This window comes from Panulirus ornatus, chromosome 8 (genome assembly GCF_036320965.1).
Source record: "Panulirus ornatus isolate Po-2019 chromosome 8, ASM3632096v1, whole genome shotgun sequence".
Lineage (NCBI taxonomy): Eukaryota > Metazoa > Arthropoda > Malacostraca > Decapoda > Palinuridae > Panulirus > Panulirus ornatus.
Genome location: NC_092231.1, coordinates 39,214,966 through 39,231,455, shown reverse-complemented (window position 1 = coordinate 39,231,455; position 16,490 = coordinate 39,214,966). Strand labels below are relative to the sequence as shown.

Genomic DNA, 16,490 nt, shown 5'->3' with positions numbered 1-16,490 from the left:
ATCTTTATCTATCATCTAGTTCCCATTTCACTTCCTTTTCTGTCTCATTACACATCTACACCTTGGTTTACTTCTCCTGGTCTCTCGACATCCTTATCATCTCCATAAATGTACTTAACATGATCAGGTAACTCCCTTGCCAGATGGTGCTGAGGGCCTCCTCTGTGAAAACCCGGTCGATCTGTACTCCAAGCTGCTGATCAATGCCATACTTGAGAACAAATCGGCAGAATTAATGTAGAGCTTCGAGTACCTCACAAGGAGACCATTTTGATTAATCTACTCTCCGTATGATTAATCCTCGTTCTAATTTCCTTCATACGCTCAAATCTTATATGGTTATAATCTTGGATTAATATTTCACAAAAGCATTTTTTAACTCTCCTATTGAATTAAAATACAGAGTTTGTTCACGTATATATTATGATTTACGCTAGAAAAAAATATCCTCATGCTTAGCATTGATCATCTTATAATACTGACACATTGTGGGATTATCATTTGTATTACAGGAAAAGATTTATACCCGCACGCGTAACCTCGATTATATGCGCCATGTCTTTGTTCCTAAATATATACACTGACAAACACACGCACACACATACATACACACACACACACACACACACACACGCACACACAACACACACATACGGACACACACACACACTCACACACACACACACACACACACACACACACACACACATACACACTCACAGACACACACACACACACACACACACACCAGCCTGAGTCAGATGCCTATTTACTGACCAACCACGGGGAAAGGATGAACACCTGGTATGTATGTGGGCCGACTGCAGAGCCTAGGATTCGATAACCATGCGGACCCATGCCAGCTCGTTGTTAATAACGCTTACCAATACACCACGGAGGCCCACGTATATATATATATATGTATATATATATATATATATATATATATATATATATATATATATATATATATATATATATATATATATATATATATGTTTGTATATAAAAAAGCAGCTTATTGAATCTAGACAGCCCTTCGATTGAAAATATACTGTTGAGATATCACAGAAGTGGTGTGTGTGTGTGTGTGTGTGTGTGTGTGTGTGTATGGGTGGGCGGGGTGAGGGGGGGGGGGATTCATAGTAGTAACTAGTTAATAAATCACAAAAGATCATAAGATCAGGGTAGGGGCTGGATACTTCTTCACTTTGGATAAGCACATGGGCGAGGTACACCTAAATACTACAGGAAGTCTTACAGTTCAAATTCTATAGTTTATGCATTATACATCTAGCGGGGAGTTAGTTAAACATTCAGTGACGAATAGGTTCAAGTTGGTTGAACTGCAGTCATATTGTGGCTGACATTCATTACGAACTTGATGGTGAACACCAAAGGATGAATAACTTCACGTTGGTTGAGTTACAGTGGTGTAATATTCTATATATACCTAAGAGAGAACTATATGTCTCCCTTATCTGTGCAGTTGTATATGGATTGCTTGCTACATTTACAATAGTAGGTATAGGAGGATTCTTGTATCAGTCTGCAAGAGCACTGGTTGGTAAAAGGTGATTATGATGACGGACGTTGAGCTGTGAAGGTTGGTCTGGAGTGTGTGTGTGTGTGTGTGTGTGTGTGTGTGTGTGACCGCTATTTGTGTGTTACGGGGAAAGAGTTTTACACCCGTGTTGCCCTGTCTCTTAACCGTGTATATATGCACCACGTCTTTGCCCTAGTGTGTTCTACCGTCCCGATAGAATCCAACACGTATTTCACCTTCAAGCACTCCCCTGCTCCTCCACACTCCCCACCTGCGCCTCTCCTCCCACACCATCTTTTTACTGCCAGTCGAACAACCTTACTAACCCTTTCCATCAGGCACTCCATCTCCCTGCCACTCCTTCATTCCCACCCTCACTCCTCCTCCTCCCCCAAAAGCTATCAAATCTGTGTGCTGCTCTCTCTCTCTCTCTCTCTCTCTCTCTCTCTCTCTCTCTCTCTCTCTCTCTCAGAGAGAGTCTCAAAACGAAGAGTGAATTGCCGATGCCACTCACGCCTTTAACTCTTTCCTACAAAAAAAAGAGAAAAAATTGATAAAAGGGAAGTCGAGAAAAACCTCCCCAGGATTTCCTTTTTTTTTTTTCTAATCACATTTTCTAAGTGGCTCTTACGTTTTCGCAGAGTCGATGAGGTGAGAAGAGAAGGAGAACACATTTACGTGCCTCTCTTGAAAAGAGGAGGTCTTTAGGAATGAGCAGTTTCTCTATACCTGTTCTGCTTTTACAAAACTGGTAGCTGTAATACGAAGATTATTTCACCGTGCTCATATGAGCATCGTGATATTTCTCATTATGAGTAATCTCAATATTTTTCACTGACTCTAAGTACTTATAATATTTATTACTGTCATAGTACTATTTATTACTGAATCTGAGTAACTAGAATTTCTCACTGACTTTCAGTAATGATATTTCTTACAGACTATGTAAGAATACAGACATATGTCTCAATGAATCTTGAGTAACCAATTTATTTCATTGACTATGATTAACTATGATATTTTTCGTTGAATCTCCTTCTCTTTATACTCATCATCTTTATCTCGCTTTCACTTTAATGTGGGTTGGAGGGGAAGGATTAACCATATCAACTCAAGTATGTTAAAGTCATATTTCGTGATACGTAAAGAATCAAGTCTTGTATTCCACAGTAACACAAGCTGATCACTAATCATGCACACACGAAATTGATTGTTAGCGGGAATAAAGTGTCCATTTACCCTCCCAGGCACTCAAAATGCCCACAGTATACAAGATGCAGTGTGTTTCCTGTGGCATTTGCCTCTTTTACGATTTGATTTCTTAAGATCATAAAAAAATGCAGATGAATTTTTTACGAAACAAATTTAGTAAGAAAACTTTATGTGCATTATGGAAGTGAACTAAACTGCGTCCTCGGTCACCAACTTTGATGAATTTATCGAAAGAATATATACTATATCGATGAACACACACACACACACACACACACACACAATCGGATCAAATAAGATGAATAACGCCTGTGGTTTCGAACTACATGACCCTCACTCTCACTAGCTAGGAGACCAACTACAGGTTCGTGGTCCCTGACATGAGCGCTATACATGTCTATATCTTTAATGCTGAAGTGCGTTCATACGGCTATGAAGAAATATCAATACGATCCTAAAGAGTTTATCTAGAATTTGTTTTAAATAAACATCTAAACAGAAAAATTAGCATCCTTATATAAAATCATGCTACGAAAAATATAACATCTTTTCAATGAGCCTATACATAAAACATCATTTTCACATCGTTTATAGACAATAGAACCATCCAGTTGTATTGCCTATGAATACCACTAATATTATAGCAAACTCAAACACATGAAGGTATATGATTCGGAAATAGTTCCACCTACCTGAGTCCGGGGTCTCGAAGCCTCACTTAGTCACTCACCAACTAGCACCAAGCATGTTTATCAATTTTTCATAAGAAACAGCTTACCGCATCAAGGTCATCCAACAACTTCCCTATAACTTTAGGGTTTGTACTCAAACGGATAGCACAGTAACCTTTCAACAACTAACCTTTATATTCCCTGCCTCTCGTAACGAGTACTTGTGGCCTTCACTGAATCACCGTCTGGACCTGTAAACATTCTTAAAGTTTTTACACCCGAAAACATACGCTAGAGTTATCAGCCATCGTTTCTTATATTCACTAGTAAGTAGACAGTTTTCACAACGTAACACTCAGATGACAAAGTAGAAAAAAACGCTCAAAACAACTTGACAAACACGAACACACTAGCTACATCCACAGGCGCCAGTGTTCCGGGTAAACTAAACGAAGCTGGGCTGTTATTGGACACTCGAGACAGCTGTATGGTCAAGATCATCTGTTTCGGAAGTATGACGACTCATTCACGTGACCTGAATTTCTTGAGAGTACTTTAAAATTGTCACAAGCGCCATATTATTGGCGAGCACTTCGTAACTCGTAAAGGAGAACATATAGAGAACACTTAGGGTCATTTGACTTAATGCATGAGTAACACCTCATTGAAAACGTGCTTTATGAGTACAAAGCTTGCTTATATATAGTATATAATTGCTGCAGATGCGCACCTTTGTATGCCTCCATGTAAATATGTTTTGCATGATTATAGTACTTCATTCATACGGAGAAATGTAAATTCACTGATATTGTACTGAACATTATATTTACCATGCTCATTCCCCATCGGCCTTTTTCTGATGAAATGATTCATACAATGAGTTCAGACTGCATCAAGAGCAATTAGAAACTACTATACGTTTCAGCGGCAAACAAACGGTGTTTTTCGCATACATCTCGTAAACGATTCATTGTATCATTATGATATTTCAGCACACTGTCTTTAACACCCGGGCCAAGTGTATGGCTGACATACCACATTGCTATATGTGTTATGTGAGGAGTTTACTCGTGGAAAAAAAAATACAAAGCCGAGTAGTCATATTGACGCTTTCGAAGGAAAGTGTGCCCCCACAACACCCTCCCAATTCCCCCCCTTCTCGCCCTCGTTATCCCTCCGCTTCTCCCCCAACTCCTCATCACCCAATCTTGTGTCCCTCCCTATTTTCCCATAACTTTAATATATAACTATAATACAATGTTATGTAGGTGTATATGTATAGGTATGATTATTAAGTAACAGTATGGTATAATTCCATAGACGCAAGACTTATTTCACGTTGATAATTACTGTACAACAGCATATTTACATACATGTAGTATGTAGAAGGTCGATTTTACAGTCCTAATGGTCAACCAAATGAACATAATGTATTGCCATTACCTGTGGTCTGGACCTTTTAGGAAATGTTATTGCTGTTACTAGTACATTAGTACATTAGTACGTACATTAGTACATACCTACCCATCATAAACTGTTAACCTGGTCCAGTTGATATACTGTCAGTTTGTTGACTGGTCTCTTTCATATCTATTTAATGACGAAATTATAATCTGCATATATTTTCGCCCTCTATATATATATATATATATATATATATATATATATATATATATATATATATATATATATATATATATATATATATATGTATATATAAAATACTGTATGAATAAAATGATGACAACATGAGAAAACCAAATCTATTCGTAATCACTGTCAAAGAAAACGTCATCGTCTTCATCATCACTGGTGATGTTAATAATAACGGGTTCGACTCCCTCGCGTATGTTGTCAGTCCTCCAGTATTCTTCTTCAAATTTACGGGAGTGCTGAACAGCTCCCGCCCACACGTCCTTGTGTACCAATTGCCTGGCTTCTTCCAATCGTGCCTGTAGGTCCGTCCGGGTAAACCGCTGGAGTGTGGAGAGCACATGACGCTTCATAAATCCCCATACTTACTCGATGGCGTTGAGCTCGGGGTGGCCAGGTGGCAACTGTATGACCTCGTGGCCCCACGTACGGATGGTGTTGTCGATCTTATACTGGGGCTGTGGACGCTTCTGCTGGCAGAGGACCAGCAGCTCAGGGCGAGTGGCAGCAGGTGGGATGGAAATCTTGCGCTGCTCCAGCCACCTGATGATGAGGTCCGCCTTCCTGGTGGCTGTGGTAGGGCATCGACTCTCCTCCGTCAGCTGGCTGTGGTATGGTGCATTGTCTAGCACAAGTACCGATGGCTCTGGCAGTGACGGAAGGAGCTGCGTTGTTAGCCATCGCAGGAACAGTTCGGCATTCATTTCTCCATGATGATCACCCTGGCTGGTCTTGGCTGGGTACCACAGGTATGAGCCGTCAACAAAGCCTTCGTCCGTGCCACCTGCGACCACTACACATCGCTCCTCTACACCAGGTGGTACCTGACGACTGTACGTGGTGTTGCTTGGAACCTGTGTGGTATCTACCCATTCCCTACTGTGGCCCATCCTGGTGGTAAACCACGTCTCATCCACATATACCACCCTCCTTCCCTCCTCTCGGTGGCGCTGTAGAGCCCGGAGAGCGTCAATCCGACGACACACAACGTCCAGCGATTCCCTCCTTACATACATCTTTCGCTGTGACAGTCTGTATTGACATCCCATGGTGTGCAGGATCCGCCAAACTGTTGTGACAGAGGTATCCTACGGGAGGATACCATGTGTTTTCAGGTCGGCTGATATGATGACTCTCAGTGTTAGATATTTTTCCGAAACCTTCTTGTGGATGTGGCGCCGTACTGCACTGACAGTAAAGTTATCACAAACAGCCGATGTAGGTGGTGGTGGTGGTGCCGGTGTGGAAGGGGAGGCTGTGGTGGTGGTGTTGACTATGTCCCTCACTCTTGACACAACCATGCCCACGATGTGCACAACTCGCTCGTAAGGCCTGTGTGCATAAAAATTAATGTTATCTTACACATTTCGTCTCACCTCATTATGATAATTAATATGACATTGCGACACAATACAGTCTGCTTTACTTTCATATTTCATATGTATATAAATGTAATAATGTACGTTCGAACCAGAATATATTGTCTACGCATCTATTCAAACTTATGTACGTTCTGCCGCGGATGCATTCACGTTTGTACAACGTGACAAGACGAAGAACAAGCACCTTCCTACATCCACGGGGGCAGAAGGACAACATTGTTGCTGATGATGACCGCGCCTCGGCAGTGGCTAGAGTTGTAGCCTCGGGATGAGGGTACCTCATACCTCAGAGAGGGGGAGGAGATATGGGGGACTGTGGATATTATATTAAGGCATATATTTCTTATTTAAAAACGTAGAGAACACATGAAATACCCATAAATGATTTCATTTGGTTGTCCAAAACCAAAACTGACTTCATCCTTCTGGTCGCCGTCGACACGTCAGTTATTAACAATGGGATTACCTGTTGCTTTCAAGGTCGCTTGACGCACTCTGGTTTTCACGTCCACACACAATAACTGTATTACATATTGTTACTAATGTATGATACGTGCATACATACTGTCATACCTATTATTTATGTACGTAATTAGAATACGACAAAATCAAATATAGACAGACAGTGGATGGTGTAAATATGGGGATGAAGACGGAAATGGGGAGGGAGATACTGCGATATTGGCGTGGGGGGATGGGAGTAGTATTAGTCTGGGGGGGTTCGAGGTGTTGAGGGAGGGTTAGACGAGTGCCCCACACTCGTCCGATTCTCTATAACGCCTTCGATATGATGACTGGCGTAGGCTTAATATCACTCAGTAAACTCCTCACATAGCACATATAGCAATGTGGTATGTCAGCCATAAATTAGGCCCGGGTGTTAAGGATAGTGTGCTGAAATATCATAGTGATACAACCATTCGTTTAGGAGAAATTTGTGAAAGCCAGCGTTTGTGCGCAGCTGAAACGTATAGTAGGAACAAAATAATTCATTCTATAAATCATCTTTATTATAGAAATATTTACATAAACCTTATTTGTAATGGGTAACTTACTGAAAGCAAAAACAGCCTCAAATAACATATGTACATAGATAATAAAGGCAAAACAGAGGATAAACAAACAAAAGCAGGCATGACAAAACACATGCAAGTGTCTCTACCGTAAAAACAATCAAACATAAAAGTGGCGTTAATATCTGAAAATCATTTATGGCAAAGGAAAAAATATAGAAAATAATAAAAATGAACAAAAAAAGGAACAGGAAAAATTGTTGCAAATGCAATTGCTAGAATAACAAGGAAAAAAGAATATAAGCTAAAAAGGAAGATTTTTGGCCTGAAATCTTTTTATAGTAAATTTTGCGATTTTTGTACGTCAAACATATATGTTACTTTAAGTTGAGCTACGTTAGGTTGAGTTAGGGTTGGTCAGTCCATGTTAGCTGAGAGGCTCGAAACTTTAGGAAATGCAAAGTTTGGGAAATATCAAGTTTTTTAAAGAATACACGGGAAATCTTTCCTTAATGGAAAATAATTCTATGAAAGAAGTGTAAAATATTTCCAGATATCAAATCTAACTCCCTAGTCTTACGCTGTAACTGAAATATATCCTACACAAAAATGAGCACTAAAATTCCTACTGTATGGCCTCAGAAATTTATGTTAGGCTATAGTCATATCATGACGCTATTACTGTGTGAAATAATGAAGCATCTACCTCATCATGATTGCTGGAGCCTTTACCTCTACAGGTTAGGAATCTTTTAGAAACCGATTCTTTCAGATGTTTGTGTTATTTCCTCTATAAGCAAAGAAGTCTTTCCATTCACATGGACCCATGATTATGGGCTTCCATCTTCAACGAGAACCTCAAAAGAAAAAAAGAAAAAAAGAGCGAGCAGAGCGTTGCAGACGACAGCAGCCAATCACTGTGGCATTATCTGTAGGCTTCAAGTACAAACAAAAAAATGAAAAAGATTTTTGGGTAATTAGTACATAAGGTTATCCTAATTAGTCATTTATATTTACCATGTGTTAAGGTAAACAGCAAAATTCAGTCAATAAACACCACGTGAGGTCACGTTGGCAATATCCACAGCTGCCCAAAATGATAAAGCAATTCTTATTACATAAAAAGTTTGTTTATAAGTCCAGGGAACGCGAGCAGAGGAAGTGTAACAATTCATTTGTAGTTAACTATTTGTACTATAGGGGGAAGGAGTCTTTAACCAGTGGCATCTCATATTTTCAACATTCTCTGTGATATAACTTGGCAGACTTCTGTCTGGCCTCTGCAATTCCCATATCATCATTCAGTTTATGTCATTAATCCGATGTTCTTATACTAGAAAAGCATTTGTTTACATATTTTTCCCCACAAACTTTACTTAATCTCATGCTGTGTCGTCTGGTTGCTCTATCCCTATACTTTCTTTTATAAGACAGTTGACTGTCTATATCATTAGTCTGGTTAAAAAGATCAAAGGTTGTGATCACCCCTCACTCTTCTCTCTTCTATAGTGGGCAATTCCAAGGCTTCTTAGCATTTCACTATAACTCGGCTACTTCCATTCTGATACATTTTTTGTTACTGTCCTCTGGACCTCCTCTATCAGTTCTTTTTACGTGTTGTGGACAAACTCAGAAGCATATATCAGTTTTTAGCCTTATGTAGGACGTAAAGACTTTGTTGAATACCCATTTCCTAGTCCATGAACTTGAGATCAATTGTAACATCTGCCAATAGACAGTTGATCCCCTAATCTATTTCATAAAGTGGGACTCTGGTGACAGGTAAGGGATGATGATTCTTAAATCCCACTCACACACAGAATCCTGAAGCTCATATCCTCTATCTATCTATGAAATGATGCATTAGATCCCCTCTATCTATCTATGAAATGATGGACTGCATGCATTAGATCCACCCCATTTTAAAGTGAACGACGTTGAGGATGATGACACAAATTAGAGAATTGCAAACGTAAGGCTGAATAATGAGATATGACAGATTTCAGCTTTTACTACCGAATTACAGAGAACAGTCTCTCCTTAAAAACAAACCTAATTAGAGCATGTCTTTCTCTTTATGATATTCGTGAAACAGACTTCTCCCATAAGCGAAGTTCTGAGAGAATGGAAGAAATGGAAACAATAATGGCTATATTCCTTTTGTTTATGACTTTTGATAAATCCATCCAAGGTACATATTTGCCAAGACCATTAAGGTTTGACTACTAATGAGTACCGCCGACAAAATTTTACCCATAGGTAGGGCTATCGCGGAGTGTTCACCGCAAGTCTTACTTAGTTGGTAATATCATTTCTCTCTGCCACCAAGCATGTTACATAACTCTGTGTGTGTGTGTGTGTGTGTGTGTGTGTGTGTGAAGAACAGAGCAATAGATTAAGAGAGGAAGAGTCTATGTTTTCTCCACATCAACCCAACCACTCATTGTGTGTAAGACAATAAAAAAAAAACAATGGTCCCCCAGAAAACAGAAGGCTTAATAATCTGTTTAGATAAATACGCCCAATACACACATTTCCCCACCCCTCACTCAACGGCTGGGTGGCTGGCTACTGGAAAATCTCGTCAACAATTCGCGATAATTAATAATCTGAAATTACTCCACAACGGCGAGGAAAATGGGGAGAGCGAGTTCCGGCACGACCATTCATCACGCTGGTCCTCGAGGATAAGCGATCGTAAAATTTAATCGCGTAATACCGTAATAATTACAGCGTAGTAGTCTGATGACCAGTTAACAATTACGGCACGAGCGGGCAGGAACCGTGATTGGCCAACCGCAGGAACGAGTCTTCAAGGACAGGGATAAGAGGTTAATCCAATTTCAATTTTGTTGCTGTTAGCAGATGATTTACTGCGCTGCCCACATGTTCATCATGCGAGCGGTAGCGCAAAAATGATTACAGAGGTTATAGAGGGAGCCTGTCAGACTCCAGTTGCCAGATTTCATCAGATTTCTTATATTAGTTTACAGATTTCTTTTTAGCTCCCAGGATTTTCATACGCTCCCTGTATATAATGAAATCTATCCTCTAAATGTTTCCATACACTGTATACTGCATGAATTATTCTTTGTATACGAAATGCTGGCTTTACTGCGCATCACTGGCTTTCGTAAGTGTCATTCGCGTTGTTGCTGTTGGTTGGGCCTCTCATCATACCAAAGATAATCTATTTGAGGAATGTGACTCCCGGAGATTGATGTAATGGAAATATAACATGATAGCGATGTCTCGCAACTAGATTAACCGCTAGCTCAGCCGACAGATGGTGCCACAACACTCGGCTGCTAGTCGTCTGCGCAGCTCTGTTGACACTTTTTTTTCTAATGGTTTCTTTGAAGAAGGAAGTATAAAAACATGGATCTACGGGGATGTGAAAACTTCTTTGTCTATAGGAAAAGTAAAATAAAAATCTGAAGCAACAGACTTTTCGAAAGATAATGAAAATGCAGAGATAAAAGTTAAAATACTCGTGAGGTAAATGCTTAATCATTTCACACAGTAACAAATTCATGACGTGCTTGAAGCCGAATATGAGTTTCTAAGGCCATATGTTAAGAAATTTTATACCCGTGAGTATAATATATGAGTTTCAACGTCAGATGAGTGAGAAAAGACTGGATTAGTGGAAATATTTCAAATTTCCTACACGAAATGATTATCAAATATAAAAGAAAATCCCGTGCCTTCTTTAGAAACCTAATATTTCCCAGCATTTGCATTACCCAGGGGACCGACCACCTCCGCTAACATCAACTCACCTACCCTAACTTAGCCTAACGTAGCTCAAATTTATTTACGTTGAAATATGTGACTGACTCATAAAAACAATCAGAATTTGTTAGTAGTAAATTTGGGCCAAATGTCTGCTTTGGTTAATTTATATTCCTTTTTTTCCTTGTTATTCTGGCAACTGCATTTGCAAGCCTTTTTTTCTGCCATGCTGTCTACATTCTTTGCTCACTTTTATCTTTGTAACTTTTTTGTTACCATGAATGTGTTTCATGAGTTAATGCCACATTTTTGTCTTTTGTATTTGCTTATTTGAAGCACTTGCATGTGTTTTCTTTCATGCTTGCTTTGGGTTTCTCTTCTAATCTATGTATATGTACTATTTGAGACTGTATACTTTATTGCCTCTATGAATCTGATTGGATTTGCTTTTGACAAGTTACCAATTACAATTTGGTTGATGTAAATATAGATAGGTGGAACTGTTTCTGAATCATTTATCTATATGTGTTAATTTTCACTTTGATACTAATGGTATTGATAGACAATACAACTGAATAGTTCTGTTTTCTATGAATATATGGATGATATGGAAATAACATTATATATATATATATATATATATATATATATATATATATATATATATATATATATATATATATATATATATACATGAACAATGAAAAGGTTATCTTATTTTTTGCAACATGATACATTATTTTTAGATGTTTATCTAAGATAAATTCAAGATAAACCATTTAGGATCACATTCATATTTCTTCATCTCTGTAAGAACGCACTTCGTCGTAAAATATAAACACGTGTTGTAAAGCGATAATGTCATGGACACGAACTTAGTCGGCCCCAAGCTAGTGGGAGGGAGGGTCATATGGTCCGAGACTGCCAGGGTTTATTTGATGTGAGAACCACATACATGGTGAAGACCACATACACTGCGAAAGTGAATGCGGTATTTAGAATCAAATGCCGTTAACACCTGCAGAAGGTGTTAAGGATTTTCAGCTGGTTGATGTAGCTTTACGTTGACGGCCTTAATGACCCTAGCAGTTAATAAGCTTACGCTTAAGCCCAAACAACCGACCGACCAATGTTTGAGGCAAAATGTGGATATAGTCTCAACATTCTCACATAAGCTGTGCTGTATTTTGCATGGAGCTGTTTAGACCTGACGCAATAAGGGTAAATCATTTTAAGGTTAAAAATCATAATCATGTAGATTTCCACATATGTGTATATCTATATTACTTGCATAATAAAAGCTAAACTGGCAATGTTATCTCTGACCTCGGGGTAATCTAGCAGTGACAGTATCTTGTAGCAATTAGACCTTACTGTTTTTTGCTTTCATATACATGTTTTGAATGGTGTGCATCATTAATGATGGATAAGAGATTTACTAGTGTCTAGTTAACTCTTCGTCTTCAGATTTAACTGTTTGTTCTTTCTTGATCACAAGATTACACTTCCCTCGGAGAAATCAACATCATTCTTTAGTGTCTCTGCCAAAAGTATAGGTAAGTTATGAACTCCAGTGTGTTCTTAGAACACTCTGTGAGATGGGAATCCACAGCAGTTTGACTCGAATCCCTTTTACAACAGTTCTCGCCTATTTGTACATTACTTCAGAAGTAATCATGCTATTTTCTGTTCTCAGGAGTATAGGGCAAATGATGAGGATAGATTGAGAGATGATCATATTGTGTATTAGTTTCTATTAGCTTGAGAGCGAAGAACATGACAAACAGTCAATTTGTAAGGTAGACATTACATTGTTTATTCTTAGTACAACGCTGCTTTAACACTATTGTTCTCGACTGTAGTGACAGCACTTCAAGCATTCACCGTGGCAGCACTGATAGATACATGAACTGTGTTGTGTTATAAGTGTTCAAGAATATGGCTATATTCTAGGAAGAGTATCAGTCAGGGTAGCGAAAAGTGTTGGATCTACAGATTTGACGCAGTTGGTTTGATCCAAGCCGAAATGATAGTACTAGATATGATTCAGTCTTATACATAACAGGAGGGACTGTAGGTATTTTTGATAAATTTTGATATTAACGCGCCCCGTCCACCTTGGGGACTTAAATTTTGATTAATAATAGTCCCGCGGATCTTTGTATCTGTCACTAAAGCCATCTGGAGGAACACCCATGTCACACACCATGTCTGAGAGAAGGGTCTGTCTCAAATCCACCGCAGTCACGGAGGCTAAGGTGTTGGGTAGTTTTAAAAACAGATAATTCATCAGTATAAAGGAACACGAGGGAACTCAATCGGCAACAGACTACTGGATCCTTTCGAGTCAGTTTTGTGATAATGGGAAACATCAGAAACTCACAGATTAGTATGGCGAGAGCAGAAAAGTTTTTATTCTATTCATTTATTATATTTGATCGCCATTTTCCACGTCAGCGAGCTACCGCCAGGATACAGACGAAGAACGGCCCATCCACTCATATGAACATATATATACCTAAACGCCCATACATGCACGTATCAACATATATACATATACATACAGAGATGTAGTTGTTAGAAAATTGAAATCTTCTTCACTTCAAATGATCAAGCTTCCGTTGTTTGTTTGTTTTTGTTTGTTGTTTGTTTACCAGATATCCCCTTACTATCCAGCTTTACTCACTTTTGAACTGATGATAAACAGCTACATACCAAATTAGTGATGTTATTCTCAAAATGACTTCTTCTCAGACGCAGACAGCCCCGTGGAGTTGTTTTTCTATGAACAAAGTTACTGTCATTCTGCTGATATTTCTCGTTTTAGTGATAAATAAACTCCTCAAAAAATGTATTAGTACGAGAGAATATGCAGCATTACGTCAGCAGACGAAGTGGTTATATATTATGCAACGCCGCAAATTACTCTGTTTGACTTCGTAAGTTAGGCAACAAGATCGAAGAAGTTGAAATGAATTTTGAAATGCTTGTTCAGACTGTTCTAAACCACAAAATGTACTCGGTGCATCGCAGTAAAGGTATATAAGTCTTGTTATTTACGAATGTCGTTGAATTATATTTTGGTGAAATCTGTTTTTTTCCACGCAGTCAGACTCTTGATCTTGATTCTTAAGAAGAAATCGTCTTCGATTAATCTTCATCGAGAACCTTCACCGTTGGAAATATGTTCTAAGACTGAAGATGTTTTGCGAGCACCACACTATCATGATTCTGATAAAGACCTGATCATCGAGTCAGGTCAAAAGTACGATCTATGTCCGCCATTTATACAATGAACATGGGTTTGCACACACACACACACACACACACACACACACACACACACACACACACACACAAAACCACGAAATATCCAGACCCATATTAAACTTAGGTTCCTTTATGTTTAGTTAACTGGTTCTGTTAAGACCTCCCTCCCACCTCTGCAATAGCTGTAATACTTTATCTGATTAGTTTCAGCCAAATGGCTGCCTAAATTTAATCAACTGTTCTTTATATCCCTTACCTATTCATTTACTCCACACGGATGCAGGGCGCGTCGGGTTTCTTTTCGGAGGGATGGCCTTCGAAATCACTGCAATTCTCTCCGTCCGCTGACGATGGATGATATAGTATGGTTGAAAATGAGCTCTAACAGCAGCGGTATCAAAAATCCCAAGCGGAGTTAGGAAAAAAAAAAAAAAAAACAGTATGCTCGATGCAAACGATTCATCCACTCCACTTTTAACTTCCCTTCAACTGCACGGTTATCGACCGTGCCAAAAATATGTATACTCGAAAGAGAGCACTCAGAATAATCACCGGCTGACTAGCGACCATGAATATACAATTTTAGAGGAAAAAAATCAATTCAATCTCGCCTCAATATGCTTAGTTATTTAGATATTTCTATAAGTACTAGACTCCTCCTATTCACATCACTTCAACTATCAATCCTAAAGTAATTATAAAAAGGTTAATTCTGAAGGTGGCTGTTTAGTGCTTGTTGGGTCATCCTGGTGCCTATTTGTTTTATCAGTTTTCTGTTTGGTTGTGGTGGGGGGGATCTGTTAGCATAGGCTGTTGATTTATGAGGCAAAGGTAAGCTTTTTATTTGTTTCGGGTTCATTGGTGGTTATTAGAGGGATCTAGATAGTGTCTTTATTGTTGCAAAGGATTTTGAGGTAGAATTTGTATTCTGGGAATCTTCGTTTCATTATATTGTGCTTGTAGTCGCCAGGCAGCCAGCGATTGTTCTGAGCGTTATATTTTGCGTGTTTTGCAGCTTCTTTCCACATTTGTTTTTGACAGAGTGAATGATCAGGCAAGTAAGGAATCGTTTAGGGTTAGGCGGTTGAATTCATTTCTTGGTCTAAATATGGTATCATTAAGTGTTTTGAGGGCAATTAGTTTGTTTGTTTCCTTTAACCTAGACTTTGTCGTGTGGGGAATGAACATCATACGCGTGTAATATGTGATGGTCAGATTAGTTGGAGTTTTATCGAGTAGGAGCGATTGACCATTTACGGTGATAGAAGGGTGCAAGTTGGATTCGTACCTGTCCGAGGTTTAAAAGGGGACTAAACATATCAGTGGACTTGCAAATATTTTGTATAGGGTAAGCCAGTGTTCCAACTGTGTAGTGTTTACTACATGTTTGTTGCTGCCTGTGTCGTGTCCGCGTGTTATGATGTGGTTTTAAGATTGTCTGCTCATGAGAGGATCTTTACACGGAAGTCTGCAGGTGATGGGAGGGCATATAGAATGAGACTGGATAGGGTTGGAGAAAGAACTGCTCCGTGGAGTACTCCACTGTAGAGTTGAGGGAGTCTATAGATGACGCTATCTTATATGCATTTGGGTTAGCGGCCAGCTATGAAGCCGGCGAGCCAGATTTTATCACTTACATGTAATGTCAAATGTCTTTTGTGTGGGGATGTGTCGAGGAACGGTGTCAAAGGCTTTGTTGATGTCTATTGCTACTAATATTAATGATAATACTTTACAGAAAAATGTCTCCTAAACACATGTTAGCTAACCGTAACAGTAGATTACCCACATATGTCTGTAAAGTGTACAGTATTTGCTGAAACGTGGAGTAACCACACGCCTTTTTTTGTGGTACTATACTTCGAGTTTAATCAGCCACATTCTGACCAGCAACCATCGAGGCCTTTTATCATGCTATCAAGCAAGCAAGCGTCACGCACAGTCCGGAATTCACCTTGCATATTTTAAGGCTATGCCAAAAAAAAAAAAAAGAGAGAAAAAAAGATAA

At 39.1% G+C, this 16,490-nt stretch overlaps 1 pseudogene; it reads right to left on the bottom strand.

Annotated features, from left to right (window-relative positions):
- Nucleotides 1-5,192: 5,192 nt before the first annotated feature.
- Nucleotides 5,193-6,259, bottom strand: LOC139749685 (uncharacterized; annotated as a pseudogene).
- Between the last annotated feature and the right edge of the window lie 10,231 nt (nucleotides 6,260-16,490).